The sequence below is a fragment of the Chelon labrosus genome, assembly GCF_963514085.1.
Source record: "Chelon labrosus genome assembly, chromosome: 5".
NCBI classification, from domain to species: domain Eukaryota; kingdom Metazoa; phylum Chordata; class Actinopteri; order Mugiliformes; family Mugilidae; genus Chelon; species Chelon labrosus.
This window is the reverse complement of record NC_140341.1, coordinates 7066195-7092833: the sequence shown is the minus strand read 5'-3', so window position 1 is coordinate 7092833 and position 26639 is coordinate 7066195. Positions and strand designations below refer to the sequence as shown.

Sequence of the window (26639 nt, the reverse complement as noted above, 5' to 3'; positions counted from 1 at the left end):
ATGAGTGTTCAACAGCTCATTATTTATTTAATTAAAAACATCATATTATATTAAATTACTCCAATTATATATATATACTGTCATTAATGTTGTTGCAAGCCATAAATGTTTCCTACTTTATGTGGTGGAATAATATATTTTTCAGTTTGACACAGTTTAATTTAAAAATATCTTCCCTTTAAATTGTAAAACTTCAACATTATTACTGTGATAAGCACCCGCTAGCAAGGCGGCGAATTAGCCGGCGGCTAACCCCACTAGCCTCCGCGTTAGCTCACGGCGAACTGCCGCGGCTAATTCGTGTTTAACTCCCGCGGGTCCGCGGTTAAATCCCGGTTAGCTAGCGGTTAGTTAGCGGTTAGCTCGAAGCTAACTCCGCGGTTGAGTCCGCGGCGTTAAGGTAGCGGCTAGCTAGCTCCGTTAGCTCCGCTAGCTTGCTAACATACATGAGCTATGCTGGAAGGCTAGTCGTCGGCTAAATCACTGGGCGGCTAGTCGTTAGCGTCTGTTAGCAGTTTAGCTATTCACTGACCTAATAAGATGAAGGAAACGGGTCAGGGATGTTGTGTCAGGAGTTTCAGCAAAGCAGCCAGATATAATTTGTGTTTAAAATAAAGGAAAAGGTCATAATGTCAGGTTCTGGCCCCCTACAGTACTGCAGTAATGGTTTGGGGGGTTTTAATGTTTTGGCAGATCATGTTTTCCACTGAGAGCTCTTTTCCCGCCTCTCGTCCCCAGCAGCTGCGTGTGTGAACGTGTGTAAGCTGGTTGGGGTCTGGTTGTCATGGCTACCAGGGTCAACTGCTCCTGTTAGAATGTCAGTTGGAAGACGGGGAAAGAGAGAGAAAATGCTGAAAAATCGCCTCGAACAGGAAGGACTTGTGGCCAAACCGTATTTCCAATCATTGAACCGACTTAACTTTGGGCATCTTGAGGCTTTCCTGAACGTCTACATATGCAGTTTGTGGGTAAAATGACGAAATGTGACCTATTCTAAGCGATTCAAAGAAAGGTTACGTCTGCTTTCCTCCAGAAATTTCCCTGCCTTTTTAACATGGCAGTCTATGGAGCTGTGGGTGGGTGTTGCTGGCGCATCTTTGTGTCTGACGCCAAAACTATAAGACTTACAGCTTTAGCAGACGAATTTGAGTGAGAAGACACATTTTCCTACGTTTCTATGTATAAATTATGTCTGTCGTGTGAAATTTGTGGCCACGGGAGCAGTTTCTGTGCAGTTTTTTGACTAACTTTCTTCTCCCCTCCTCACTCTAGGTGATGATGTCATCCACTCTAGCACAAACATTCCGCGCAATACACACCCATTATAAACCCTGAAATTTGAGTAAAAACCTACACAACTCTGAGGCTTCATAGTTTAAAAACGGTAAAAGTTGTCGACAAGTGAAGTGAATCTCTGAAGAGAAGGCAAGAGTACCTACGTTTTAAAGTTTAAATGAAGTCTCTCGGTTAAAGTATGCCAGAGCAGTTCATTGTTGAAAATGTCTGTTGAAATATTTATTTTTTCGGGCTTCTCCATTCATTTCAATTGGGAAATTTGTCGCAGTTTTTTAGATTTTAAAAAATCTTGTTTGAAAGAACTGTATAGAAGCACACCGAGTCCGATCGAGACGCACGTTTTGATGTATTTTTTGTCTGTGTGCGACGAACCGTATTTGAGTTGAAAGGTTTCGAAAATGCGTAGGAAAAAGTTTAATAATAATAATAAGAAGAAAAAACGTAGTGAGACAAATAGACATGTCAAATAATGTTATGTAACATACTGAATATAACTCTTATGAGTGTTCAACAGCTTATTATTTATTTAATTAAAAATATCATATTATATTAAATGACTCCAATTATAAATATATACTGTCATTAATGTTGTTACAAGCCATAAACGTTTCCTACTTTATGTGATGGAATAATATATTTTTCAGTTTGACACAGTTTTAGTGGCTAACCCCACTAGCCTCCGCGTTAGCTCGGGGCTAACTCCCGCGGCTAACTCGCGGTTAAGTCCCGCGGGTCCGCGGTTAAATCCCGGTTAGCTCGCGGTTAAGTCCCGGTTAGCTCGTGGTTAAATCCCGGTTAGCTCGCGGTTAGCTCGAGGCTAGCTCGCGGTTAGCTCGAGGCTAGCTCGCGGTTAGCTCGAGGCTAACTCCGCGGTTTAGTCCGCGGCGGTTAGCTAGCTGCTAGCTCCGCTAGCTCGCTAACATACATGAGCTATGTTGGAAGGCTAGCCTAAGGCTAAAACATTGGGCGGCGAGTAGTTAACTTCTATTAACAGTTCAGCTATGTTGGGCACAAACACTTAACATATAAATAATTCTAGAAATTCACTTACCTAATAAAGTGATAGCACCAACAGAGGAGGGAGGGAGAGAGAGAGGGAAGGAGGGAGAGATGGGGGGGGGGGGGGTCATGGAGTGTTCTGTCTCCCCATTGTAACAGTCTGAGAGTCCCTAATGTTTTGTCAGTCTGTGTCTGTAATGCTATAGTGGGAGGGGAGGTGGGAGGTTGGAGTGGGGGGGGTCATAGTGTCAGGTTCTGGCTCCCTACTATAGTCCTGTAATGGTTTAGGGGGTCATAATGTTTTGGCAGTCTCTTACTGTAATGGTTAAATGGAGTGGGGGGGGGGGGGGTCATAGTGTCAGATTCTGCCACCCTACTATAGTCCTGTAATGGGTTGAGGGGTCATAATGTTTTGGCAGTCTGTGTCTGTAATGCTATAGTGGGAGGGGGGGTGGGGGGGTTGGAGTGGGGGGGTCATAATGTCAGGTTCTGGCCCCCTACAGTACTGCAGTAATGGTTTGGGGGGGGGTTTTAATGTTTTGGCAGATACTGTTTTCCACTGAGAGCTCTTTTCCCGCCTCTGGTCCCCTTCTGCTGCGTGTGTAAGCTGGTTGGGGTCTGGTTGTCATGGCTACCAGGGTCAACTGCTCCTGTTAGAATGTCAGTTGGAAGACGGGGAAAGAGAGAGAAAATGCTGAAAAATCGCCTCGAACAGGAAGGACTTGTGGCCAAACCGTATTTCCAATCATTGAACCGACTTAACTTTGGGCATCTTGAGGCTTTCCTGAACGTCTACATGTGTAATTTGTAGGTAAAATGAAGAAATGTGACCTATTCAAAGCGATTCAAAGAAAGGTTACGTCTGCTTTCCTCCAGAAATTTCCCTGCCTTTTTAACATGGCAGTCTATGGAGCTGTGGGTGGGTGTTGCTGGCGCATCTTTGTGTCTGACGCCAAAACTATAAGACTTACAGCTTTAGCAGACGAATTTGAGTGAGAAGACACATTTTCCTACGTTTCTATGTATAAATTATGTCTGTCGTGTGAAATTTGTGGCCACGGGAGCAGTTTCTGTGCAGTTTTTTGACTAACTTTCTTCTCCCCTCCTCACTCTAGCTGATGATGTCATCCACTCTAGCACAAACATTCCGCGCAATACACACCCATTATAAACCCTGAAATTTGAGTAAAAACCTACACAACTCTGAGGCTTCATAGTTTAAAAACGGTAAAAGTTGTCGACAAGTGAAGTGAATCTCTGAAGAGAAGGCAAGAGTACCTACGTTTTAAAGTTTAAATGAAGTCTCTCGGTTAAAGTATGCCAGAGCAGTTCATTGTTGAAAATGTCTGTTGAATATTTTTTTTTTTCGGGCTTCTCCATTCATTTCAATAGGGAAATTTGTCGCAGTTTTTTCGCGACTACGTCGCGAAAAAATCTTGTTTGAAAGAACTGTATAGAAGCACACCGAGTCCGATCGAGACGCACGTTTTGACGTATTTTGTGTCTGTGTGCGACGAACGGTATTTGAGTTGAAAGGTTTCGAAAATCGGCCGTAGGAAAAAGTTTAATAATAATAATAAGAAGAAAAACGTAGTGAAGAACAATAGTTTGCAGTGCTTCGCACTGCAAACTATTGACCCCCATAGCTTTGCTATGAGAGGGGTCAATAGTTTGCATTGCAGGCACTGCATCACTAACTAGACAATTCCCCTGCGGGAAATCGCGAGAGTGATGCAGTGGCCGCAGCAGTCTGCGATACCATGCTATATTGCTGTGATAGTACGATGCTACGATGATGCTACTATGCCAAGATGCTACTACAATGCTATGATGCTAAGATACTAAGATGCTATGATACTAAGATGCTACAAAGCTAAGATACTATGTTGCTACGATGCTAAGATGTTACAATGCAATTATACTAAGATGCTATGAGGCTTTAATGATCACCTATTCATATAGTCATAATATAATCCTGGTGAAAATATTTGCGACTAACGTTGCAAATAATTTCATGTTTGACTACAAAAAGTAATGGTCAGGTCAAGACAGGTATGAAAGTATTCGTATACTTACGTCGCGAATGTCTTTACTAAGTAGCATGTCTTTACTACCATGAGCAGCAGCTACAACAAAAAGCACAACTCAAATAGTCATTTAAGGCCTGGTTCCTTCTGACTGGATGGGTGTGAGTTTGATGTCATGCAGGGTACAACAAACCAAACAGGATGAGGAGGATGCAGTAGGCCTGGCTGAGAGAGAGAGACACTGAGAAATGGTCGTCCTTTACGCCCTTCTACAAACTGAAGGGCAGGTACAGGCAGCAGACCCCTCCCAGCTCCACCTGAAAGCCAGCATCAAATAAGGAAGAGAGTGGGAGGGATCTCACTAGGATCCCCAGACAAAGAACGAGCAAATCGTAACAATTGATCGTTAATCATAATAATTTTAACAATAAAACTCATTACTCCTACCTGAGCAATAGTTTAACAGTTTACGGCACAGTCTTACAGTTAGATAAACAATAATATTAAACTTAACACATCCAGGCTGTAACAAGGAATCAGCGATGAAGTGAAGACCTTCAAATTGTCCTGCGAGTCCAGCTCTTTGTCTCATGTTGGACGTCACTGCAGTCTGTCTGGATCAGCTGGAGGAAAACTATAGGCAGACAAATAGACATGTCAAATAATGTTATGTAACATACTTAATATAACTCTTATGAGTGTTCAACAGCTCATTATTTATTTAATTAAAAACATATTATATTAAATTACTCCAATTATATATATACTGTCATTAATGTTGTTGCAAGCCATAAATGTTTCCTACTTTATGTGGTGGAATAATATATTTTTCAGTTTGACACAGTTTAATTTAAAAATATCTTCCCTTTAAATTGTAAAACTTCAACATTATTACTGTGATAAGCACCCGCTAGCAAGGCGGCGAATTAGCCGGCGGCTAACCCCACTAGCCTCCGCGTTAGCTCACGGCGAACTGCCGCGGCTAATTCGTGTTTAACTCCCGCGGGTCCGCGGTTAAATCCCGGTTAGCTAGCGGTTAGTTAGCGGTTAGCTCGAGGCTAACTCCGCGGTTGAGTCCGCGGCGTTAAGCTAGCGGCTAGCTAGCTCCGTTAGCTCCGCTAGCTTGCTAACATACATGAGCTATGCTGGAAGGCTAGTCGTCGGCTAAATCACTGGGCGGCTAGTCGTTAGCGTCTGTTAGCAGTTTAGCTTTTCACTGACCTAATAAGATGAAGGAAACGGGTCAGGGATGTTGTGTCAGGAGTTTCAGCAAAGCAGCCAGATATAATTTGTGTTTAAAATAAAGGAAAAGGTCATAATGTCAGGTTCTGGCCCCCTACAGTACTGCAGTAATGGTTTGGGGGGTTTTAATGTTTTGGCAGATCATGTTTTCCACTGAGAGCTCTTTTCCCGCCTCTCGTCCCCAGCAGCTGCGTGTGTGAACGTGTGTAAGCTGGTTGGGGTCTGGTTGTCATGGCTACCAGGGTCAACTGCTCCTGTTAGAATGTCAGTTGGAAGACGGGGAAAGAGAGAGAAAATGCTGAAAAATCGCCTCGAACAGGAAGGACTTGTGGCCAAACCGTATTTCCAATCATTGAACCGACTTAACTTTGGGCATCTTGAGGCTTTCCTGAACGTCTACATGTGTAATTTGTAGGTAAAATGAAGAAATGTGACCTATTCAAAGCGATTCAAAGAAAGGTTACGTCTGCTTTCCTCCAGAAATTTCCCTGCCTTTTTAACATGGCAGTCTATGGAGCTGTGGGTGGGTGTTGCTGGCGCATCTTTGTGTCTGACGCCAAAACTATAAGACTTACAGCTTTAGCAGACGAATTTGAGTGAGAAGACACATTTTCCTACATTTCTATGTATAAATTATGTCTGTCGTGTGAAATTTGTGGCCACGGGAGCAGTTTCTGTGCAGTTTTTTGACTAACTTTCTTCTCCCCTCCTCACTCTAGCTGATGATGTCATCCACTCTAGCACAAACATTCCGCGCAATACACACCCATTATAAACCCTGAAATTTGAGTAAAAACCTACACAACTCTGAGGCTTCATAGTTTAAAAACGGTAAAAGTTGTCGCTAAGTGAAGTGAATCTCTGAAGAGAAGGCAAGAGTACCTACGTTTTAAAGTTTAAATGAAGTCTCTCGGTTAAAGTATGCCAGAGCAGTTCATTGTTGAAAATGTCTGTTGAATTTTTTTTTTTTTCGGGCTTCTCCATTCATTTCAATAGGGAAATTTGTCGCAGTTTTTTCGCGACTACGTCGCGAAAAAATCTTGTTTGAAAGGACTGTATAGAAGCACACCGAGTCCGATCGAGACGCACGTTTTGATGTATTTTGTGTCTGTGTGCGACGAACGGTATTTGAGTTGAAAGGTTTCGAAAATGCGTAGGAAAAAGTTTAATAATAACTAGAAAATTCCCGCGGAAATTTTTGAAGTGCCGAGTGGGCTGTTGCCGGGGTTCTGTATTGAAAAAGCACACCTCAAATAGCCACAAATGTTAGCAATTAGCAATTAGCACTAATTCTAGCATTAGCCACAAATGTTAGCACGCTAGCTACTCATGGCAGTAAAGCATTAACCACAAACGTTAGCAATTAGCATGATGAGCTAGCCACTAATTTTAGCATTGGCTTAGTGTGGTATAGCTTCACAATACCCTCAAATAGTAATTTTTAACATGTATATTTACACACATGAGTCACTAATTCTAGCATAAGCTGCTAATGTTAGCAATTAGCATGATGCGCTAGCCACTAATTTTAGCATTGGCTTAGTGTGGTATAGCTTCACAATACCCTCAAATAGTAATTTTTAACATGTATATTTACACACATGAACCACTAATTCTAGCATTAGCCATAAATGTTAGCAATTAGCATGTCTTTACTACCACGAGCGGCTCGCACGCTAGCTACTCATGGCAGTAAAGCATTAACCACAAATGTTAGCAATTAGCATGTCTTTACTACCACGAGCGGCTGGCACGCTAGCTACTCATGGCAGTAAAGCATTAACCACAAATGTTATCAATTAGCATGATTCGCTAGCCACTAATTTTAGCATTGGCTTCGTGTGGTATAGCTTCACAATACCCTCAAATAGTAATTTTTAACATGTATATTTACACACATGAGCCACTAATTCTAGCATTAGCCACAAATGTTAGCAAATAGCATGTCTTTACATGCAGTCAAGCATTAGCCGCAAATGTTAGCAATTAGCATGTCTTTACTACCACGAGCGGCTAGCACGCTAGCTACTCATGGCAGTAAAGCGTTAACCACAAATGTTAGCAATTAGCATGTCTTTACTACCATGAGCAGCTAGCACGCTGGCTGCTCTTGGTAGTAAAGCATTAGCCACTAATGTTAGCAATTAGCATGTCTTTACTCCCATGAGCAGCAGCTATAACAAAAAGCACAACTCAAATAGTCATTTAAGGCCTGGTTCCTACTGACAGGATGGGTGTGAGTTTGATGTCATGCAGGGTACAACAAACCAAACAGGATGAGGAGGATGCAGTAGGCCTGGCTGAGAGAGAGAGACACTGAGAAGGGTCGTCCTTTATGCTTCGCCTTCTACAAACTGAAGGACAGGTACAGGCAGCAGACCCCTCCCAGCTCCACCTGAAAGCCAGCATCAAATAAGGAAGAGAGCGAGACGGATCGTCACACCCCCACCTTTAAGAGGGGTGTCCTGACTAGGATCCCCAGACAAAGAACAGCAAATCGTGATAATTGATCGTTAATCATAATAATTTTAACAATAAAACTCATTACTCCTGCCTGAGCAATAGTTTAACAGTTCACGGCACAGTCTTACAGTTAGAAAAACATCAATATTAAACTTAACACATCCAGGCTGTAACAAGGAATCAGCGATGAAGTGAAGACCTTCAAATTGTCCTGTGAGTCCAGCTCTTCGTCTCACGTTGGACGTCACTGCAGTCTGTCTGGATCAGCTGGAGGAATACTATACGCAGACAAATAGACCTGTCAAATAATGTTATGTAACATACTTAATATAACTCTTATGAGTGTTCAACAGCTCATTATTTATTTAATTAAAAACATCATATATTAAATTACTCCAATTATATATATATACTGTCATTAATGTTGTTGCAAGCCATAAATGTTTCCTACTTTATGTGGTGGAATAATATATTTTTCAGTTTGACACAGTTTAATTTAAAAATATCTTCCCTTTAAATTGTAAAACGTCAACATTATTACTGTGATAAGCTCCCGCGAGCAACGCGGCGAATTAGCCGGCGGCTAACCCCACTAGCCTCCGCATTAGCTCACGGCTAACCACCGCGGCTAATTCGTGTTTAACTCCCGCGGGTCTGCGGTTAAATCCCGGTTAGCTAGCGGTTAGCTAGCGGTTAGCTCGAGGCTAACTCCGCGGTTGAGTCCGCGGCGTTAAGGTAGCGGCTAGCTAGCTCCGTTAGCTCCGCTAGCTCGCTAACATACATGAGCTATGGTGGACGGCTAGTCGTTAGCGTCTGTTAGCAGTTTAGCTATTCACTGACCTAATAAGATGAAGGAAACGGGTCAGGGATGTTGTGTCAGGAGTTTCAGCAAAGCAGCCAGATATAATTTGTGTTTAAAATAAAGAAAAAAGGTCAAACATGACTGAGAAGTTGTCATTAAGTCAATGAGAAGAGCAATAGCTAAGAGGCCCAGCAGCTGTGTGAAAGCACCAAGGGAGACAGGGATGGTTTGGGGGGTTTTAATGTTTTGGCAGATCCTGTTTTCCACTGGGAGCTTAAATAGTGGCTAGCGCTGACGCGCTAGCTGCTCTGCTTTCTCTGTCTGTCATTTTACACACGCAGATTCAAATTAAGTGCTAAGAACTACTAAAATGGCTGCCTAATGTTAGCATTAGGTTAATGCATGTCTTTAATTTTTAGTGGCAAGAAATTAGTGGCTAGCTATTCGCTAACATGCTAATGGTGCCACTAATGCTACCACCAATTTCTACCACTAAAAATTAGCATTAGCCGCTAATGGTAACAATTAACATGACGCGCTAGCCACTAATTTTAACATTGGTTTAGTGTTAGCATGTCTTTTAAGCCACTAAAAATTAAATACATGCTAATTGCTAACATGCTAATTGCTAATATGCTATTCGCTAACATGCTAATGCTGCCACTAATGCTACCACCAATTTCTTGCCACTAAAAAGTAGCATTAGCCGCTAATGGTAACAATTAACATGACGCGCTAGCCACTAATTTTAACATTGGTTTAGTGTTAGCATGTCTTTTAAGCCACTAAAAATTAAATACATGCTAATTGCTAACATGCTAATTGCTAATATGCTATTCGCTAACATGCTAATGCTGCCACTAATGCTACCACCAATTTCTTGCCACTAAAAAGTAGCATTAGCCGCTAATGTTAGCAATTAACATGACGCGCTAGCCAATGACAGACAGACACCTGTCATTGTTCAACTTAGGTGCCAAAAGCCAAAATGGCTGCCCCACATACCAGTTACTTATGTCAGTTGGAAGTTTCCCGCCTCTTTCTGTGGAGACCCTCCTCTTCTGCTGCGTGTGAGCGTGTGTATGCCCGTTGGGGCCTTGTTGTCACGGTTACCAGTTTGAATTTCAGTTAGAAGATGGCTAGAGGGAGAGAAAATGCTGAAACAAACCTCCTCGAACAGGAAGGCCTTGTGGCCAAACCGTGTTTCCAATCATTGAACCGACTTCACTTTGGGCATCTTGAGTCTTTCCTGAACGTCTAGATATGCAGTTTGTGGGTAAAATGAAGAAATGTGAGCTATAAAGAGCGATTCAAAGAAAGGATTGCTTCTGCTTTGCTCCAGAAATTTAACATGGCAGTCTATGAAGCTGTGGATGGGTGTTGCTGGCGCATCTTTGCGTCTCACGCCAAAACTATAAGACTTTACAGCTTTAGCAGACGAATTTGAGCGAGAAGACAAATTTTCCTACGTTTCTATGTATAAATTATGTCTGAGGTGTGAAATTTGTGGCCACGGGAGCAGTTTCTGTTTTATTTTTTGCCTATTTTCTTCTCTCCTCCTCACTCTACCTGCCACTCTAGCACCAACATTCCGCGCAATACACACCCATTATAAACCCTGAAATTTGAGTAAAAACCTACACAACTCGGAGGCTTCATAGTTTAAAAACGGTAAAAGTTGTCGATAAGTGAAGTGAATCGCTGAAGAGAAGGCAAGAGTACCTACGTTTTAAAATTTAAATGGAGTCTCTCGGTGAAAGTATGCCAGAGCAGTTCATTGTTGAAAAAGTCTGTTGATTTTTTTTTTTTTTCGGGCTTCTCCATTCATTTCAATGGGAAATTTCTCGCGGTTTTTCGCGAATAAATTCGCGAAAAACTCGTCAATCCCTTATAAAAGTAATAGCACGGGATTCGGGATCAAAACACACGTTTTGATATATCATGTGTTGGGGTCCTCTCGCCGGTTCGGGCCGCATTAATCGGCGAAAAAGGGCGGAAAATGAATAATAAGTAAAAATAAAACTGCAAAGAAACACGCAGAAGATCAATAGTGGCCTCGTGCCTATGGCACGAGGCCACTCCTCCCATAGCTTGCTATGGGAGGAGTGGCCTCGTGTCATAGGCACTCGGCACTAATAAAACTGCAAAGAAACACGCAGAAGATCAATAGTGGCCTCGTGCCTATGGCACGAGGCCACTCCTCCCATAGCTTGCTATGGGAGGAGTGGCCTCGTGTCATAGGCACTCGGCACTAATAATAATAAGAAGAAAAACGTAGTGAAGAACAATAGTTTGCAGTGCTTCGCACTGCAAACTATTGACTCCCATAGCTTTGCTATGAGGGTCAATAGTTTGCATTGCGTAGCACTGCATCACTAATAAGAAGAAAAACGTAGTGAAGAACAATAGTTTGCAGTGCTTCGCACTGCAAACTATTGACCCCCATAGCTTTGCTATGAGGGGGGTCAATAGTTTGCATTGCGTAGCACTGCATCACTAATAATAATAAAAAGAAAAAACGTAGTGAAGAACAATAGTTTGCAGTGCTTCGCACTGCAAACTATTGGCCCCCATAGCTTTGCTATGAGGGGGTCAATAGTTTGCATTGCGTAGCACTGCATCACTAATTATATGGTCACATGATCTTGAGTTTGAACTGTGGGATTGTGGGTCAGAAGTGGGACCACAGACATGGAGGCAGGAAGTTATGGTGCATGGTCGTAACTATTTACAGGCGCACACGGTAATTGTGCTTTTGTTGCATCTGTGTAAAATTCCTTAGTGGTTTACAATATATTTTGAGCATTCAGTGTAGGCCTACTTATAAGTGTCTATTTGTTTACGTTGTGTTAGCATTAGCCTCATACAGATTCTGTGCTTTGACTTTATAGTTTTCATGGTGTCTTACGATTTGTTACGTCGGTGAAGGAGAAGAAATAAAGGTGAAAATCAAGACATCAGTACGAAGCGTGGCCTTTTTTGTTGGACCAGTGTAGCTACACTGGCATTTATTTATGTGGATGTTACTTAGACATGTAGCACCCACCTAGACCAGACCAGGCACCCCCACCCCATAGCAATGACACTCCTTGATGGCAGCAGCCATCCCCAGCAGGTGCAGCCACAAAAACGCTTTAGGAACAACTAAAAAAACATGAAGAACATCATAAGGTGTTGACCTGGCCTCCAAATTTACTAGATGCCAAACTGATCAAGTATCTGTGGGATGATCCACAGAGGCCCCTCCCCTCAAAGGCCTCCCAACTAACAACATCCTGTTGCCAGACACCACAGGACACCCTCAGAAGGACCATGTCTATTCTCTGATAGAGTCACATCTGTTTTGGAGGCACAAGGGAGACCTACACAATATTAGGCAGGCAGTCATAATGTTACGCCTGATCAGTGTGTGTGTGTGTGTGTGTGCTCCTCAATGGGAAAAAACTAATTAAAAGACCAGCTGGACTCCACAGGAAAACCACTGGTAGAGACACACACTCAGACACTAGAATCTAGGGGACTGAAAAGACAATTTATTTTAGTATTTAAATACCAAAAATTCAATTTCTTTACAATTTCTATAGTAAAAAATCTGTACAATATAATACAGTCTAGTTATACTGTGTTGACTTGATTGACTAACACCTCTGGTTGTGTTGTTTTTCATGTACTATGTGTCCAACAAATGAAGACATGTGCATCTGTTTGATACTACTACCAAGTGGACCAATCACAGCTGCACGGTGCATGTCAGGCTACACCATCAGGGTCTGTGTAGGGTAATGCAGACGCATAAACCGCCTGTTTGAAAATTAGATTTGCTTTTCGGTCTAAAAAGTAATTTTCAGTACAGTTAAAAGCCCCTCCCAGAAATAAAAAAATCCTCCGAGCCACAGTCACTCAGTTTGTCACTAATTTGCTTCAGTAACATCCTCCTCTCTGCACCGTTGGTTGGAGCATAGATATTAATAAAAATGACAGTTAAATGGTCAAAAAGAGCCTTAGCTAAAAGACACCTCCCCTCTACGACATGCTCGACCTCCAGAGAAGTGAAGTTCCTGGAGAACAGGAAACCCACTCCTCCACTGAATCACCTTCCCCTCCCATTCTCTATTCCAGTCCGCCTCATTGTTTGTGTCACTGTGTGTTTACTGTAAAAAAAAAAAAAAATCCATGTGTTTGATTCTAGCTGATTCATATATAACAGCTCTCTTCTTTGCTTCTCTGGCCCCATTTACATTCAGACTTCCCACTCTAAAAGAAGCCATACAGCGTATGTATGTATAACATTGTTTTTGGACGGTAAAAAGTGCAGGGGACCAAAACGGCCTTTTGAAATGTGCAGGGGACATGGGCGTTTGTTCTGCCTGGTGTGGTAATGAGTTGGAGTGAAGTTGACTAACAAGGTGAAACACAGAATTGGGTGATAATGTTTTGCTACATGCTTTACAACCAGTCAAACCAAAAAAGGGAACATTAAACTCAAAAGTAGCAATAGAAAACTAGAAGAACTAGAAAACACAGTGAACTGAAAGATTAGAGTTTTATTAAAAATACTTGTGGCCCCCCCCCCCCAAAATCAAAATTTCGTCCTTGCAGGGATAAACCTAATTATTTAGGCATAAAGTACAGAGATGAAGGATGCTGGATTTATATTTTTGTATAAATCGCCTTTTTTTCAGAGACCCAGGGTGGATGTAGCAGCAGTGATTCTGGCAGGAGCAGCAGCAGCTCCCACATCAACCCATTCAGCCGGCAGGGATGCACCATCCTGCTCCCTGCACCTCCAGTCCCAGGTCCCTCCCAACACCAGGCCTCTGCCAGCTCTCTGGGGCTCCAGCTGAGCCAGGGATACACCCAGATGTACGGAGGTAGGCCGCTCGATGAAGGGATATATTCGGGATATATTTCCACAGCTGGTGGATTTCCCGTCCTTTATTCGTCTTTCACCACGTTCACACTAATCCTCAGTTCTTGATTTTTTTTTTTCAGCAAACCAACAGGTGCAGACTTTTTACAGTGGCAGAATGACAGAGGACCGTCTGCTGGCGGTGAAGAATGCCACCTCTGAGGCTATTGACCATCTCCACAACTCCCTTGAGTCCTGTCCTGACCCTGAGGACGAGGTCCCAGACCCCAAAGGCATCAAGGTTACACTCCCCTTCAGCCACTAGTCTGGTTTTCACTCCTTCACACATAAAATGTGAAGCTACCGCTTGACAAAACTTTAAGATTTTTCCATCTGATGGATCTGTTCTTCAGACACTGGTCCATTATATTACTTCAGTAACATTGCCGTCTTGTGATTGGTTGGTTAGGTGACGCTCCTGCCCCATCAGAGGAGGGCTTTGGCCTGGCTGCTCTGGAGAGAAGGGCAGAAACCCTCTGGAGGAATTCTGGGTAGGTTTCTTTTTCTTCTTCTTTTTCTTTGCAGTGGTGGTGTGGGATCTTTCTGTGTGGAGTTTGCATGTTCTCCCTGTGTCTGCGTGGGTTCTCTCCGGGTACTCCGGCTTCCTCCCAACGTCCAAAGACATGCTGGTTAGGTTAGCTCGATAGTGTGAATGGTTGTCTGTGTCTCTGTGTTAGCCCTGAGATAGGCTCCCACGACCCTCCAGAGGATAAGCAGTTCCAGAAAATGATTGAATGGTTGTGATAGAGATGGTATAATAGTTCAAACTGATGTTAATTCCATTTTACAGAAACAGCCCATGCTTGCTTTTAAACTATTTTTAGAGCTGCAAATAAAGATACTGAGGCAAACCCGGATAGACCGGGTTAACCGAATCTTTTCCATCACTTCAAAAAACTGTGACAGAAAAATCTGAAGGCCATCTCTCATTTTGACAGATTGCAATTCCCACATCTGACCACTTGGTGGCGAGTGACCATTTTAATTGGCTCCTGTCTCTCTTGATGCATGACCTCAGTGGCTTCACTAAAAAAAATGTCTCGGCAGCATTGACTGTATATCCCAGATAAGTGTCCGAAGTTTCTTTAAAAAGCCAGATAACTACGTTGTTGATAAAAGAGTACAGAAATCAGTGGGAGCAGGAGTTCTGTGGACTGTGCATTTAGGCCACAGCAGGTGAACTGTTTATATATTTTGTTAAACCGTTTAATTTCATTGTTCATATGTAGCTACTGGGGCCACAGTCAGTTGTTTTTGTCACTGCAGAGAAAGAGTTAGCAGTATATACAGTATATTCATCTGCTTGATGTGTGTATGCACGCTGTAGATTCTCTGTTCAGCGTGTTTTGACTTAATATTAATTAAAAATGAATGAAAATGATATGCTATTGAATATGTCATTATTATTATTTAAAAAAAGAAATAAAGTGACGGGAAAAAATGGATTATGACGGGACTTTTATGACAGACAATGGAAAAAGTCCAAGTGCAACCTCTGGACCTCGGTATGAGAAAGACAGGAGCTACTTCGTTATTAATTAATAATTGTAGGAGTCTTATTGTACTTCTCATTTAAACTATTTTTGACTTCAGCTGATGACATGGGTCTGGGGAAAACCCTGACCATGATTTCTCTCATACTGGCCAAGAAGAAAAAAGCAAAAGAGGAAGATGACAAAAAGGAGGAGAAGAAGCTAGAGAGCTGGATATCCAAAACTGGTAACTGCATCATTTCATCACGGTTTCAGCAGGTCAGATAAAACAAAGCTAAGGGAACTGATTCATATTTATTCACACGCCTCTTTCTTTTGTTTTTTTTCTTCTTCTTATCATCCAGACTGCAGCCTTGTGGTTTCTAAAGGGACTTTGATCATCTGTCCGGCCTCCCCGGTTCACCACTGGAAGAAGGAAATTGAGAGGCATGTGAGGAAAGATAAGCTGACCGTGTACCTGTACCACGGCCCAACCGGAAGAAGAGCGCCCACATGTGAGGACGAACACAGTTCATTTCCCCGTTCTGTGATCTGCCTCTATGAATCACATCCTCTATATACACAGCTGCACTGAGCTGCAGACGTCTACCCACTACACAGTTGTGACCTCGTGGCATCACAATGACACAACTCTTTACACCACACAACACACTTCATTCACTTTTTTGTGTTTCTTTGAAGAGCTGCCAACCTTCCAGTCTGGAGGACGTTAAATCACACACCGTCAAACTGAAGTGTATTGTATGTGTTCCTCAGGCTGGCAGAGCACGACGTGGTGGTTACCACATACAGTCTTGTCTCTAAGGAAGTTCCAGCCCAGAAGGAAGAGTCTGATAAGCCCAGCAAGGAATCTGATGAAGTGGTAAATACTATATTTATAAGATCAGATCTGTCTTTTTTTACTTTTCTATATGTCATTAAGATAAAATGTTAAAACTTCCTTTCGTGTCATGTTTCTACAGCCAGCACACTCAGGTCCTCTTATGCGAGTGGCCTGGGCCCGCATCATTCTCGACGAAGCTCACAACATCAAAAATCCTAAAGTGCAGACGTCCATGGCCGTCTGTCAGCTCAGGGCTCGAGCACGCTGGGCTGTCACTGGTACACCCATCCAGAACAACCTGCTGGACATGTACTCACTGTTCAAGTAAGACTCTGTCAATAAGGACGTTTTTAACACGTTTTTGTCTCGTTTTGTCTGCACGCTGCATACACCGATCAGCCACAACATTAAAACCACTGACAGGAGAAGTAAATAACATTTAAACCATCTTGTGACAGTTCAATGTTCTGTTGTGAAACTTCTGGACCTGGTATTCATTCATGTGGATGTTACTTAGACATGTAGCACCCACCTAGACCAGACCAGGCACCCCCACCCCATAGCAATGACACTCCTTGATGGCAGCAGCCATCCCCAGCAGGATGCAGCCTGACACAGACACACACACAAAGACACTTTAGGAACAACTCAAAAAAAAAACATGAAGAACATCACAAGGTGTTGACCTGGCCTCCAAATTCACTAGATCCCAAACTGATCAAGTATCTGTGGGATGATCCACGGAGGCCCCTCCCCTCAAAGGCCCCCCACTAACAACATCCTGTTACCAGACACCACAGGACACCCTCAGAAGGCCCATGTCCATTTTCTGATGAGTCACAACTGTTTTGGAGGCACAAGGGACATAATATTAGGAAAAAAACTCACATTATTAAACTGTTATGTTCTTATGTCCTGTGTTTTTTTCCACATTGTACGAACATTAACAATGAGACTAAGCCTTTTTGCCGCATACTTTTAGGTTTCTGCGTTGCTCCCTGTTTGACGAGTACAAACTCTGGAAAGCTCAGGTGGACAACGGCTCCAACAGAGGTAGAGAGAGACTCAACATCCTGACCAGGACTCTGCTGCTCCGACGGACCAAAGTTCAGCTGTCTTTGCGATATGTTCAGGGAGATTTTACAACATTCCTGATCAGCAGATGTGTTGTTGTTAAAAGATTCTGTTGTTTTATCTAATTATTTCTCATATTTCCAGATATCTGCTATCATCTCTGAGCTGAAGGCAATCAGACAGAAGAGTGACGATCAGAAAAGGTAACTTAAACTGCTTTAGTCTGACTTATTTCATGTCCTTCATTCATCATTTTACTATACTTAGTCGCTTTTCTCGTAGTTTTAACTGTAACTCCCTTCACTGAGGAAGACTGTGGGACACAAAGTCAAATCATTGGCCATTTCCATCAAAGTCTCATAGAAATGTTGATGGTGTCGTTTCAGTTTTCTAAAACTCAAAGGACTTATTAATCTACTGAAGAAGAGCGTGTGTTAGTCCCGTCATCTTTGTGCACCTCTGTATATCTGACCTGTGAAAGGACGACACATTAATTGACCTGTTAAGTGTCTCAAGAGGACCATTTAATGTTACCGTCTTGTGTGTAATCCACATCATGTCATGGCACTGTGCAGTGTGATCGTCTCCCAGTGGACCAGCATGCTTCACATCGTGGCAGTTCATCTGCGTCGGATGGGCCTGAGATACGCCGTCATCGACGGGACCGTCAACCCTAAACGTTGCATGGACCTGGTGGAAGAATTCAACACTAACCCTAAAGGACCACAGGTACGTCTCACCTCGACCGTTCAGGAAAAACACCACAGGAGCTTGTTACTGCTTTTTAAAATGGATTTTCCTTTGTTTTGGCCAAAGGAAACTTTTTATCAACTTCCTGTCAGAAACACCTTTGCTAATCTAGGCCCTAGATGATGTGGTTGATTTTTTTGTCAGTGTGTGATTTATTTTAGTATTTAAATACCAAAAAGTCAATTTCCTTTGCAATTTCTATAGTAAAAAATCTGTACATTATAATACAGTCTAGTTATACTACGTTGACTTGGCTGCTATCAACTGACTAACACCTATGGTTGTGTTGTTTTTCATGTACTGTGTGTCCAACAAATGAAGAAATGTGCATTTGTTTCGTCACACAGCTTTAAATCAGCAGCTGAAGAAAGTTTCCAAAAGCCTGACATCACTTCATAGAGTACAATGTTGTTTGTGGTACTTTCAACAGGTGATGCTGGTTTCTCTCTGTGCTGGAGGCGTTGGGCTCAATCTCATCGGTGGGAATCATCTCTTCCTCATTGACATGCACTGGTGAGACGCACACATGATTCCTGCAAGGTTATTATTTAGTGGTATTATTTGTTAGCTTCTCCTTCAGCTGCTTTAATTTCCCACGGAGGATTTTACAGGCAAATCAATTAATACATATAATCTAAAGGCTCATTTAAGGTACTGCAGGACATAGACGCACATAGCCTACGCTGGTGGGAGCCAGTGTAGGCACTCACTCTGTAACATCTCCTCCTAAACACTAGTCGGTGCTGTGTCTTTTTTACCAGACAGGTTCATTTTTGTTTCTACTTCCTGCTTCACTTTCAACAATGGCGACTGAAACTTTCGCTGAAATTTCACCAAACGCTAGTCGTACAAATGTTTGTATCTCTGAACCTCCTCAGTTAATCTTTCCTCCATGTGTTCCATCTTTATTGATCCAAAACAATCAATTGAAAATTGCGAAGATGGAGAAGCAGCTGGAAATACTAAAGCAGAAACACGCTACTACCAAGTGCACCAATCACAGCTGCACGGTGCATGTCAGGCTACGCCATTAGGATTCAAAGTATAAAAAATAGAATAAAATGAGTTAACTAAGTATAAAGTGTGTGTGTGTGTGTGTGTGTGTGTGTGTATGTATATATATATACATACATACATAAAAAAATATATAATATAAACATAGGCAGTAGAAAACGCAACAATATACAGCAGAATTAAAGTGACTGTGCACTACACTACTGGAGTCTGTGCAAAACGACTAGCCTGGGTGCCAGCCGAACTTAGTCCCGCCCACAACATTTGAGGTCTGGAAGTTCGGTCTGGCATTGCTCCGTTGAGGCACAATTATGCTCGAACAGGAGCTGTTCATACCAATCAGATTCTCAGGGCGGGCTTTATACGATGATGGACAGATGATCAACAGTAACGTAATCAACCACGTCACCAAAGAGCGCTTGGGTTGAATTTGTTTACAACAAAGATGGCTGCCGCTGGAGAACTGAGAAGTGTAGATTCTGCCATCGAGTCTGTTCTAGAAGATATCGACAGCGCATTAATTTTAAAAGAGGAACAGATAAATGCGATCAAGGCATTTGTTAATCGTAAAGATGTTTTTGCCGTCCTTCCTACGGGATTCGGCAAAAGTTTAATTCATCAGCTGGCTCCGATGGTCGCTAAGAAGATGACAACACCGGCAAAAATCGTTTACCCTCATCTTCTTCTTCTACTTCTTCCAGCGTGCGTGCAGTTGAGTTCTGTTGACAACTATGCGTCGCTTAACATACGTCACACACTCCGTTGCTCTGATTGGTTTTAGGTCTATCCAATTGAGTGCAGAGGCATTAGGCGTGTTCGACTTAATAGGCGCGTTCGACTTTATGCAGATCTGTCTGAGTCTGACTTGACGTGATGCATGCTGGGTTGTTATGCTCATAGACCTCGAATATGATTGGTTAAAATGAACTTGTTCAACCCAGCATGCATCATGTCAAGTCAGATCTGCACAGATCTGCATGAAGCCGAACACGCCTATTTTTTTTCCTGGTTCGGTTGAAACACACCCCATAATCAAAGCCCAATGGAGCAGTATCAGACTCACATTCTGACTAGAATTGAGTATGGCTACGTCAGGCTACAAAACGACTGCATTCAGTGCAAAATGTATCTGTGGTTGGTTGTCGGGGAGCAGGGGCTACAGGGGTCCTCCAGCGTTCAACAGTCTCACAGCCTCAGAGAAGAAGCTGTTCCTCAGTCTGGTGGTCCTGCTCTTGATGCTCCGCAGCCTCCTGCCTGAGGGGAGAGGGGCAAACAGTGTGTGTGCGGGGTGGGTGGTGTCTCTCATCATGCAGGTGGCCCTTTTCCTGCGTCTGGAGGTGTAGATGTCCGTGGTGGTGGATAGACTGCGTCCCACAGTCTTCTGTGCAGCTTTCACCACCCTCTGCAGAGCTTTCTTCTCTGCTGCAGAGCAGCTGCCGTGCCACACAGTGATGCAGGAGCACAGGACGCTCTCCACCACACATCCGTAGAAAGATGTCAGGACTGAGCTCCGCAGTCCGACCCGCCTGAGAAAATAGAGACGCTGGTGTGCCTTCCTAATCAGGCAGGAAGTGTTGGTGCTCCAGGTGAGGTCGTCGGTGATGTGGACGCCCAGGTACCTGTAGCTGGAGACCACTTCCACCGCTGTCCCTCCGATATGCAGGGGAGGGGGGAGGTGTCTGCCCCTTCTGAAGTCCACGATCATCTCCTTGGTCTTCTTCACGTTGATGCAGATGTTGTTTTCTCTGCACCAACCCTCCAGGTGTTCCACCTCCTTCCTGTAGTCGGACTCGTTGTTGTTAGCGATGCGTCCAACCACAGCTGTATCGTCCACAAGCTTCACAATCAGACAGCTCGGATGTATCACTGAGCAGTCGTATGTGAGCAGGGTGAACAGGAGGGGGCTCAGCACACAGCCCTGGGGGGAGCCGGTGCTGAGGGTGATGGAGGTGGAGGAGACATCGTGGATCCTCACAGACTGCGGCCTGTCTGTTAGGAGATCCTGGACCCAGTTGTAGAGTGTGGAGCTCAGTCCGAGTGTTGTCAGTTTATGTACCAGGGTCTGTGGTATGATGGTGTTGAAGGCTGATGTGAAATCCACGAAGAGCAGGCGGACATAAGAGTCCTTGTTCTCTAAGTGGGTGAGGGTCGTGTGGACCACAGAAGATATGGCGTCCTCTGTGGATCGGTTCTTCCTGTATGCGTACTGGTGCAGGTCCACAGTGACGTCGATGTAGTCCTTGATGCGGGCCATGAGGGCTACCGGCCGATAGTCATTCACGCTTGTCACTGTGGATGTTTTGGGAATGGGGATGAACGTGGCGGTCTTCAGGCAGGTGGGGACCGCCACCTGTCTGTGGCCGTAGGTACGGTGTCAGATTAACGCAGAAGCATAAACCGCCTATAACACTGTTTGAAAATTAAATTTGCTTTTCTTTGAACCTTTGACAGGAATCCAGCGTTGGAGGATCAGGCTTGTGACCGAATCTATAGAGGTGGACAACGTAAAGATGTCACTATCCACAGGAAAAGAATCAGAAGGAGATCCAGTGTGTGTGTAAAAACTATTATTTGTTCTTACATCGTATGGTGTTGCTGGAAAACAACATTCCCATTGAGACAAAGTGTTAAAGTGTTGTGTCAGGTATACAGGAATGAAACTAATCCACATAAACTTTATCTCTGGGGTTTATTCTGGATGAATTTGTATAAACCGCTCTTGTGTTAGTGTTCTTAAAAATGTGTCTTTGTTGCACCAGGTTTGTGTATGAAGGCACAGTAGAGGAGAAGATTTCAACACTGCAGGTGAAGAAGAAGGAGCTGGCCCAGAATGTGCTGTCAGGAACAGGAAGCACCTTCTCTAAACTCTCCCTGGCTGATCTTAAGATCATCTTTGTTGTCTGAGATCAGAGAGACTGAGACTGTTACCACAATGTTAATGTGTTTATATTTAATCATGAGTGAGCAAATAAATAATTATGGATAAATAATTATGGTAAAACTGGTTACTTGATTACTGCTGCTTCATTTTTTTATTCATTTGCACTCCTTAGGGCGACACAGTGGTGAGGTGGTTAGCACTGATGCCTCACAGCTTTCTGTGTGGAGTTTGCATGTTCTCCCTGTGTCTGCGTGGGTTCTCTCCAGGTTCTCCAGCTTCCTCCCAACGTCCAAAGACATGCTGGTTAGGTTCATTGATTCTAGATTGGCCATAGGTGTGAGTGTGAATGGTTGTCCGTTTCTCTGTGTTCGCCCTGAGATAGACTGGAGACCTGTCCAGGATGTACCCCACCTCTCGCCCGATGACAGCTGGGATAGGCTCCAGCAGACCCCGCGACCCTTCACAGGAATAAGAATTTCACTCCTTAGACATCCCTAAAACATAATGTTGTTGTAATGATGTTATAACAAAAGGTTTTATGGGATCTATGGGAAACTGCACAGTCTAAATTTACACAGATTCTTCAATCTGACTTGTGTACACACAAAAAATTGCTGTGAGCAGTTGTGGCACTGTCTGCATTTTTGTTAACTTTTTGTGGAATCCTGAATTCGGGGGTGGGGTAGGCTGGACTGAAGCCTCTTCCAGATATCTCTGTCATTATGATCAAAAGATGCATGCTGGCATATAATTCACGTTATATATCAGTAGTAGACCCTTTAAAATATTTTACTAATTTCCTGTTGTACAGGTTTGAGGCAGACCCGATCTAAAGAGACCTGGTTATGACCACTCACACTAGTTGAATGACATTGATAAAGTTTGGAGCAGAGAATCTATTCTTTCATTTTAAAACTTACATTAGCTGCCCAGAGCCATAACAACACTTTCAGAGCCTCCAGAAGTTTAAAAAATGACTGTCAACAGTTGTTTACGGTGAGATTTAACGGGTTGATCACCTTTGTTTACTTTTTACTCTGTCAGCATGGAGCCTGACGCCCACTTCAAGATTTGGTTCCGTTAGTTTCCTCCAATGGTTTCCTCCCAGCAGCAGTGCGAAAGCGTGTTGCCTTTAGGAAATCTGGTTATTTTGGCGACTGTATACCAAACGACGAAACAATAGAGTAAGAATCGACACAACACGTTTTCAGTTGATTAGTTTTTTAGAATCTATTAATAAAGCGCGTGAGCAAGACGATTGTTTAAAACAAACGTTTAAAGGAGAATAAAATCAACGTCAGGCTGATGTTTGTTGTGAAGTTCGCTGTGGACAAAAAGACGTGCATGTGTTTCAGATGTCGTAACGTACGAGCATATATGAACACAACACGCCTTGCGCGTTACCGCTGACACTTCGGCTGGTCCGATGCTCCTCTATCTGAGCTCTGTCTATTTTTCAGAGTTGTTTCTGATATTGTTAGTCATCTCTCAAGTTTATTTTCAATTTATTCCGGAGGAGATGGAGTCGGCTTTTACCACTATCTGTAAGGTGACGGCTGTGATTGTTTTGATGACCATAAATACGTCTCGTGTCAAAGCAGGTAGGATTAGCGGTTTTTGTGACACTCTACTCTTTCTCGACTTTTAAAAGTAAAGTCAGTATATGTTTTACCGCTTAAACGCGCCTGCACGGCTGCATATCTGTAATTCATTTGATAAAAGATGGTTTTGGTTTTTCAACTCATATCTCATGTTTGAGGGGGTGGTGGTTCATGGTCTCATCTGTGAGTTATGCGAGTGGCATCGCTGTACTCCTAGGCTTGGCAGCCAAGCAGAAAACGGCCGCTTAAACTGAAGCCTGTTTCCCTTAGCTTAGCCCCGCCCACAAGCTCCTCCATTGGTTCTACCGTTTCTTGTATGATTGGCCGTCCCCGCTGTCACTCCACCTTCCTGTCACACCGGTCTGCGAGTCTGCGGTCAGGAGTCCTTGTTAACCAGCTACTGTAAGATGGGCGTTTGTTCTGCCTGGGTCACGTCAACTAGAAGGATATAATAGAATAGAATAGAATGTCTTTGTTGTCATTTGATGTTACTTAGACATGTAGCACCCGCCTAGACCAGACTATGCACCCCCACCCCATAGCAATGACACTCCTTGATGGCAGCAGCCATCCCCAGCAGGACGCAGCCTGACACAAAAAACGCACAAGGTGTTGACCTGGCCTCCAAATTCACTGGATCCCAAACTGGTCAATATTGGGAAGGTGGTCATGATGTTATTCCTTATCGGTGTATATATACTGTCTGTACCATGATAAGGGCATGACCAGGGAGATGACCTGCAAGGAGTTTAAATACTCTCCCATCCATGACGCAGAGAGGCAGAGCAGAAGAAATTATGTATGTACTGGATATGGTTTGAGGGGTTACATGCAGTATCTAAATATGTGAAGAAATTGTCTGCTTATAGTTTGATTGTTAAGACAACACTGAAATGACGTCACCGATATTTTTCCTGAAGAGCAGTTTTGAAGCTCATTCTGGTGTCTCCATCTTTGTCTCACTCCATCTACCTCCCAGCAGATTCAGCAGTGGTCAGAGAGGTGGAGCTGAGGCTCAAGACAGCCTGCTACCTGGGAGGTCACTCAAAGCAGCCATGCCATTCATTTTGCAGAAAATACAGGTTTTTAATTAACAGGTGACTTATATATTGGTCAGGTTTTGTAGTTCATTTCAGTTTACCTGTCGACAGTCTAAACTCTCAATAATGGTGACATCAGCCTTCAGTTCAGCAAAACTCCACTATTACTATATTTGCTAATTTTGAGAAATAAGCTCTAGAGACCAAAACTGTTTTTGTACCAGGTTGGAAACAGTTTATTTATGTTGTAAAGTTGGACGTTACTCTCACATAGAGGTTAACTTGGACAGCTGCCCTCCATGCTATCACATGAGATGTAGTAGCTGTCTGTTGTTCTGCTTAAATTAAACATATTCTTTCTACGTGATCATTTGGATCATAAGACTATATCTGACTATGTTTGGTTAATTTTAACTGTACAGCAGCAACGATTGCAGTTTAATTACACTACTGAATTACATGCATGTGTTGTAGTGTTTTATTACATTCAAAGTAGCATTTATGAATTTGCCATGAACTATAAACTTTACATTCACACTTATTAATTTTAAACACAAGTGTTTTCAATGCTTGCACAGCTCATATTTGTCCCAGGAGGGATTTGAACCCCTCATTCTGGGGAATGTAAAATAAATAACTAAATGGGAGGAGTCCCGAGAAGACCTTTAATCCTATTGGCTGTTTTTTTTGTTACAACTATCCACAACTGGCCCCTTGCTGTGAGGCATCAGTGATAACCACCACACCACTGTGCTGCTCTGGATGCATGAGATGAAAAATGTAATGGCTGAAAAAAGTTTATCTTCTTCTGTATATGCTGAATATAACTTGTGGCCTCTTATGTCATTGATTGTTGCAAATATGATCAAATGGCTGAAATCAGGGAAACTGTCAGGTGGGATATCTGAAGACAAAGTTAGTGATGAAGGAGAAGAGGAACCAAGAGAGAGAGAGGAATCAACAGAGGAGAGAAATGGATCAGGGAGAAGAAGAAGAGCTGATGACAGGGTTGTGTTTTTATTTAACACGGCTAAATATATTCTAACATTTCCTCCAACTTATCTGCTTTCTGCCTCTGATCCTGAGCCTGTCCTCCATCCTCTTTGCTCTTAAAAGTGGAACTTTGTTGCATTTATATTTATGTTATATTTGTGTTCTGGTCATTTCAGCACTGAGGGGGCAGTTGGTTGTAATGTTTTATGTCTGAACTGTATATTTAACAGCAGAGTAACTGTAATACTGTATTTTATCTGTAACAATGACTATTTTAAAAAATAAAAAGTTCTTGTATTTTATTTTGCAGACATCTACAAGAAAGTGGGAGATAAAGTTGTCCTTAGTCCAGGCTCTGTGTCTGATACCATCACCAGCATAACATGGATACATAAATCGAATCCTGTCTTGGCGAAGTATGGACACAAGCTTAAAATCTTCCAGGAGTTCAAAGGTACAGTCTGTCTGAAATTTTGAGAGATAAAAATTATAATCATCTAAATGCATTGAATTAAACTCCTAAAGTATACTTAAAATTGAAGGATAATTTTTTCTTTGTTGGGTCAATTTTAAGCAATTTCTACATCTTAAAAACATTATACTGCTCAGATCATCCCAGAGAACTTGAATTCATCCAATTTATTTCAAACGATCTCCTTAAAATTCAAGTTAGTAACATGACTATTGTCCATTTAGGTCGCTGTACACTGAATAACATAACTGGAGAGCTGACCATCTCAGGCCTGACACTAAAGGACAGCGGCAGCTACACAGCAGAGGTCAACAACAAAGTCTTGGACACGACTAAGATTCAGGTTATCTGTAAGTGGAGTAAATTTAACTGAAGTTTGACTGAAATATTTATTAATTTATTCACCTGAACTCTAATGAAATGTTTGTTTGTTTCTATCAGCTGCCGTTCCTACACCCACTGTCTCAAAAAGCTGTGACGCTGAAAACACCTACTGTGTTTTCACCTGTGAATGGACCACTACAGACGCTGAACCAGTCACCTGTACCTGGTGGTCAGGTGAAGAGATGAAGAGTAAAACCAAGGAGCTCAACATAACAACGGTTTGTGGCTGAATCTGTAACAGACGGGTTTATATAATTCACACGTTCATGCACTCTGTGACTTTTTGTTGAGAGAATCTCTCAACTAACACACCAAACATCATCATCTGTAATCTAGATGTTAAGAACAAAGATTAAATACCATTTTAATTGATGAA

At 42.7% G+C, this 26639-nt stretch overlaps 1 pseudogene across 1 annotated transcript in view; it reads left to right on the top strand.

Annotated features, from left to right (window-relative positions):
- LOC311488774 (transcription termination factor 2-like) overlaps positions 1-21817 on the top strand; it is a 30289-nt pseudogene extending 8472 nt beyond the window's left edge. Inside the window, exons 2-14 of the transcript XR_014699933.1 lie at positions 13512-13700; positions 13822-13979; positions 14148-14229; positions 15332-15457; positions 15576-15725; positions 15988-16093; positions 16194-16378; positions 17037-17160; positions 17273-17331; positions 17704-17857; positions 18309-18391; positions 21344-21445; positions 21652-21817. The product of XR_014699933.1 is annotated as a transcription termination factor 2-like (transcript). The remainder of the gene's footprint in view (positions 1-13511; positions 13701-13821; positions 13980-14147; positions 14230-15331; positions 15458-15575; positions 15726-15987; positions 16094-16193; positions 16379-17036; positions 17161-17272; positions 17332-17703; positions 17858-18308; positions 18392-21343; positions 21446-21651) is intronic.
- The last annotated feature ends 4822 nt before the right edge of the window (positions 21818-26639 follow it).